Consider the following 6,477-nt stretch of genomic DNA (forward strand, 5'->3'; position numbering starts at 1 on the left):
CAGATGGGGCAGGGCTTGCAAACTATTACGGCTTACAAAGGGACACCCAGCAGCAAGCTGCCCAGTGACACGAGGCTACCAGACGAGCTAAATGCTTTCTATGATTGCTCCGAAGCAAAACTGAAGAACGCATGAGAGCACCAGCTGTTCAGGACGACTGTGTGATCACGCTCTCCGTCATCGATGTGAGTCAACATTCACAAGGTCAACATTCACAAGGCCGCTGGGCCAGATGGATTACCTGGATGTGTACTCAGAGCAAGCATGGACCAACTGGCAAGTGCCTTCAGTGACATTTTCAAACTCTCCCTGACAGAGTCTGTAAAACCTACATGTTTCAAGCAGACCACCATAGTCCCTGAGCCCAATAACGCCAAAGTTGCCTGTCTAAATGACTACCGCCCCGTAGCACTCACGTCTGAATCCATGAAATATTTTGAAAGGCTGGTCATGGCTCACATCAACGCCATCATACCAGAAATCCTAGACACACTCCAATTCGCATACCGCCCCAACAGATCCATAGATGACACAATCTCAATTGCACTCCACACAGCCCTTTCCCACCTGGACAAAAGGAACACCTGTGTGAGAATGCTGTTAATTGACTACAGCTTAGCGTTCAACACCATAGAGCCCTCAAAGCTCATCACTAAGCTAAGAACCATGGGACTATACATCTCCCTCTGCAATTGGATCCTGGACTTCCTGACTGGCCACCTCCAGGTGGTAAGGGTAGGCAACAACACATCTGCCACTCTGATCCTCAACACGGGGCCCCTCCGGGGTGTGTGCTTAGTCCCCCCTGTACTCCCTGTTCACCCACGACTGCGTGGCTAAGCACAACTCCAACACCATTGTTAAGTTTGACGACAACACACCGGTTGTAGGCCTGATCACCGACAACGATGAGACAGACTATAAGGAGGAGGTCAGAGACACGGCATTGTGGTGCCAGGACAACAACCTCTCTTTCAACGTGAGCAAGACAAAGGAGGACTACAGGAAAAGGATGGCCAAGCACGCTCCCATTCACATCAACGGGGCAGTCCACATCACCAACAAACTATCATGGTCCAAACACAGGCGGTTGGTGGCACCTTAATTTGGGAGGACGTGCTCTTTGTAATGGCTGGAGTGGAATGGGTGGAATGCTATCAAATACATCAAACACATGTTTTCCATGTGTTTGATGACATTCCATTGACCCTGTTCCAGCCATTATTATGAGCCATCCTCTCCTCAGCAGTCTCCACTGGGTCCATACACACCAAGACAGTTGTGAAGAGGGCACGACAATGCCCATTCCCCCTCAGGAGCCGGAAAAGACTTGGCATGGGTCCCCAGATCCTCAAAAAGGTCTACAGCTGCACCATCAAGAGCATCCTGACTGGTTGCATCACCGTCTGGTATGGCAACTGCGACCTCCGACCGCAAGGCACCACAGAGGGTAGTACGTACGGCCCAGTACATCGCTGGGGCCAAGCTTCCTGCCATCCAGGACCTCTATACCAGGCAGTGTCAAAGGAAGGCCCTAAGTCATAAGCTGTTCTCTCTGCTACCGCACGGCAAGCAGTACCAGAGTGCCAGTTTAGGTCCAAGAGGCTACTAAACAGCTTCTATCCCCAAACCATAAGACTGCTGAACAATGAATCAAATGGCTATCTGGACTACTTGCATTGACCCCTTTTTTAATGCTGCTGCTACTGTTTGTTATCTATGCATAGTTTACCCCTACCTACATGTACATATTACCTCAATTACCTCAACTAACCTGTTCCCCCACACATTGACTCTGTACCGGTACCCCTGTATATATCCACATTATTGTTATTTTATTGTGTTACTTTTTTAAAACTTTTTTTAAACTATTATTTTCTTACAACTGCATCGTTGGTCAAGGGCTTGTAAGTAAGCGTAAGGCAGAGATGACTTCTCATGATTGGTCCTGATTATACAGTATACAGTAAGTCAGTCACCACCCAGCCTATTGACACTTGCTCTCTTCTGGCTTGGCCCTGAGAGAGAGAGAGAGAGAGAGAGAGAGAGGGAGATGGAGGGATGAGAGGAGGGAGGGAAGAGATAGGGGAAGAGGAATGAGATATAGGAGAGAAAATAAAAGTGTGATCAAAGCGTGTCTTGGCTCAGAGCCTGAGCTCTCCTCTCCTTATCCCCGGAACTGGGCTCTCAGCTGAGCCAGTGTCCCCAGCAAGCAGTTGCTCGCTGTCAATAGCACACACACATACACACGCTCACACATGCGCACACATGTAAGCGCACACATGTACAGTACACACAAACATACACACACAAAAAGACATGCACATTCACCCATATGCACACACGCATATTCACACACAGTAATAGCAGCACTGAAACGTGCACACACATACCTCCTTCTCTGTGTCCTTTCATTGTGGTTTGATGACGTTTCTGATTCTTAATACCCACCACTCCAGATCCCCAAACATTGAGAGTGAACCGCAGAGCGCAATTCAGTAGATTTAACTTTATTTCTCTCTCTCCCTCTCTCCCCTCTCACTTTCCCCTCTTCTCTTTGCAAACCTTTGCTCAGGGAAACTAAATCTATAACCAGCTTAGGCGTGTTAATGCATCAGACATTTTTAATCAGCGGTATTGAAAAGAGAGAGCAGCTCACAGTTAAGAATGTTGGCAGGGTGGAGGTGTGGAGAGGGAGAAAGGGAGGGAGCGAGAGAGAAAGAGAGGAGAAGCGATGGACCAGCGTTTCCTCATTTGTCTAGTTCTTTATTCATTTCTCCTCTCTCAGTAGGGATGGAGGGGTGCTCTTGGAGATAACATGGACACCGCGACACCATTCTAATTTTCTCCTCTCCTTTCTCCCTTCTTTCTCATCTCTTTCCTTTGAAGCCTGTCTAAAACAATACCAACAAAAGACACATTGTCTTTAGAAATGAAAAATTAATGATAAAGGCTTTACAAATAACCTGAACCGCCTGGTCTACTGCATATGGACCTGAACCTTCTAGTCTAGTGGGTATTGACATGAACCTTCTGGTCTAGTGTGAATTGACCTGAACCTTCTAGACAAGTGGGTATTGACCTGAACCTTCTAGTCTAGTGGGTATTGACATGAACCGTCTGGTCTAGTGTGAATTGACCTGAACCTTCTAGACAAGTGGGTATTGACCTGAACCTTCTAGTCTAGTGGGTATTGACCTGAACCCTCTACACTAGTGGGTATTGACCTGAACCTTCTAGTCTAGTGGGTATTGACCTGAACCTTCTAGACTAGTGGGTATTGACCTGAAACTTCTAGACTAGTGGGCATTGACCTGAACCTTCTAGTCTAGTGGGTATTGACCTGAACCTTGTACACTAGGGGGTATTGACCTGAACCTTCTAGTCTATTGGGTATTGACCTGAACCTTCTAGACTAGGGGGTATTGACCTGAACCTTCTAGTCTAGTGGGTATTGACCTGAACCTTCTAGTCTAGTGGGTATTGACCTGAACCTTCTAGTCTAGTGGGTATTGACCTGAACCCTCTAGACTAGTGGGTATTGACCTGAACCTTCTAGTCTAGTGGGTATTGACCTGAACCTTCTAGACTAGTGGGTATTGACCTGAAACTTCTAGACTAGTGGGCATTGACCTGAACCTTCTAGTCTAGTGGGTATTGACCTGAACCTTGTACACTAGGGGGTATTGACCTGAACCTTCTAGTCTATTGGGTATTGACCTGAACCTTCTAGACTAGGGGGTATTGACCTGAACCTTCTAGTCTATTGGGTATTGACCTGAACCTTCTAGTCTATTGGGTATTGACCTGAACCTTCTAGTCTAGTGGGTATTGACCTGAACCTTCTAGTCTAGTGGGTATTGACCTGAACCTTCTAGACTAGGGGGTATTGACCTGAACCTTCTAGTCTAGTGGGTATTGACCTGAACCTTCTAGTCTAGTGGGTATTGACCTGAACCTTCTAGACTAGGGGGTATTGACCTGAACCTTCTAGACTAGGGGGTATTGACCTGAACCTTCTAGTCTATTGGGTATTGACCTGAACCTTCTAGACTAGTGGGTATTGACCTGAACCTTCTAGTCTAGTGGGTATTAACCTGACCTTCTAGTGGTTATTGACCTGAACATTGTAGTGTATCAGGAATCAACATAGGACCCAAGTGCAGACTGCGTGAAGTAACACTGTTTATTGTAACCACAGTGGCAGGCAAACGACAGGTCAAGGCAGAGAGGGGTTGATAATCAAGAGCATAGGCCAAGGTACCGGACGGCAGGCAGGCTCAGGGTCAGAGACGGCGGGTATAGGGTCAGTACAGGCAAAAGTTAAAAACCAGGAGGACGAGAAAAAGAGACACTAGGGAAAACCAGGAGTTGAGAAAAACGCTGGTAGGCTTGAATAAACAAAACGAACAGGCAACAGACAACAGACAGAAAACACACAGAAATACATAAATACATAGAGGATAATAGGGAAGATGGGCGACCCCTGGAGTGGGGTGGAGACAAGTGTAACAGGGTTGGTTATGTTTCCACTTACCTCTAAAGCAATGTGTACTTAATGTTCAAGCATTCGTATTGGTTGGTTCAACTGATGACAATAAGGTGTGTTGTGATTGGCCCCGCTTGCAGATAGGGGGAGATCGCGAACGTCAGGTCTTCCCAGTATGAAAATGTGATGCAAGGGGTAGGTCACGTTCTGAATACTGTTTTATATTTTATATTTTACAATGTGTACAAGTTTGCTGTACGTTACTGATTTATACATGTGTGGGTATATGGTACCTGTTAGGGATTGAGGGGCTTTATGGAATGTGCTTTGGCATATGATTGCTGTAGATAAGTGTTAGCTAGCATACACCGTTGTAATGGTCACATAAGCCCACTGCTAACACAGTTGTCTTCATGCTACAGCTTTTGCCATCGACAGCCATCAGTATCATTAAGCCCTGCACAACTACCGTGCTGTTTCTCATTTAACAACAGGTATTTACACATGTTATATTTTGTATTGTATTTTTGTATTTTGTGAGCCCAGTATGAAAATGTGATGCAAGGGCTTTTGCCATCGACAGCCATCAGTATCATTAAGCCCTGCACAACTACCGTGCTGTTTCTCATTTAACAACAGGAATAAATGATGCTCAACTGGGACCACTGGCTGATGTGATTTATTAGGAGAAAACACAACGCAAGGAGAGTACGATATACATCTGTTACACTGGTGCCGTGACTCGTCTTCTTGTCTTCGCCGGACGTCACGTGGAGGGATCCGAGACCCGGCTTCAAGAAGTACTGTGGTTGCTGATGCACGCCAGAGGGCTAGGTTTCGCTTTCTGCACAAGTGGAATTCTCAGGGAGCTCCTGGTAGCATGAGTGAGTGGGGGAAATATAATGTACTGGTTATTACTTGTATGTGGTGATGCTATGATTATTTAGTGATGTAATTGTGCTGTTATGCTAGTAACCTTCCGAAGCCAATTAACGTGAGGGCAACGCCATTTTCTACCACACGGTGGCGACAACTATTTATGATGGCGTTTCTTGTTACTTTTCTGTGTTGATTCTTGGTCTTGTTAGACATCTACTACTGAACGTTTGTTTTGGGTGGATTATGTTCATTTCGACTTGATAGAATTGTTCATATTGATTGTGATTTTTTATTTTTTTTGTCTAAATATTTACATTAAAAAAATATATATATATTTTAATTTTATTTTAAAAATTGAAAGTTTTGGGAGAGGTAGGGGAGTTTTCATGTTTAACCCTTCACCGCCAGTGGGTAGGGGGGCAGCTATTTCTCCAGTTGCTTCCACACCTCTGGCCAGGCCAACTGCACAGGCAAGTGTGCGCTTTCCACATGATTTAGAGCTACCTCAACTCAGTGCATTCGAGCCAGTTTCACCTAGTCCTAGGAAGGAGGATGTCTCTATGGATTTCCTGGCAGACATTGTTAAGCAGATAGGTCACTCCATAGGTGAAAATATTGCCTCTTGTTTGGAATTAAAGGCTATAGGAGATGGGGTAGGACAGAAGGTCGATTATGTTGGTGGTACCATGGCTGGGGCCAGCTCTAGTCTAAATGTAGTGGTGAAAAATGATGTCAGGGAACCAGTGTGTTTCAGGGGGGATGGTTCAGAGAAATGCACAGTGCATGAGTGGGAGGAGACCATGTTAGCGTACATGCAGAGGAAGGGCTATGATGGGCAGGAGAGGTCAGATGAAGTTTTGGGTAAACTGTCAGGGCGGGCACGTGACGTGGTAAGAGTAAGCCTACGCAGTAACCCAGTTGACTTAAGCCAGGGCCCTAGACCAGTTTTTGACATTCCGAAGCGTCACTTTAGCGACACAGTCAACTCCGATCACTTACTTATGCACAGTCAAAGTATCCTGCCCATAGGTTAGAGTTTTTTGCTTTACGGTGGGCTGTCTGTGAGAAATTTAGTCATTGGCTAAGGGGCAAGCCTTTTACTGTATGGA

At 45.9% G+C, this 6,477-nt stretch overlaps 1 long non-coding RNA gene across 1 annotated transcript; it reads left to right on the forward strand.

Annotated features, from left to right (window-relative positions):
- The first annotated feature begins 4,951 nt into the window (after nucleotides 1-4,951).
- LOC115204963 (uncharacterized) lies at nucleotides 4,952-5,684 on the forward strand. Its single transcript, XR_003880541.1, has 2 exons — nucleotides 4,952-4,983; nucleotides 5,176-5,684. It is a non-coding gene; the product is annotated as an uncharacterized LOC115204963 (long non-coding RNA).
- Nucleotides 5,685-6,477: the final 793 nt, after the last annotated feature.

This window comes from Salmo trutta, chromosome 13 (genome assembly GCF_901001165.1).
Source record: "Salmo trutta chromosome 13, fSalTru1.1, whole genome shotgun sequence".
NCBI classification, from domain to species: Eukaryota; Metazoa; Chordata; class Actinopteri; order Salmoniformes; family Salmonidae; genus Salmo; species Salmo trutta.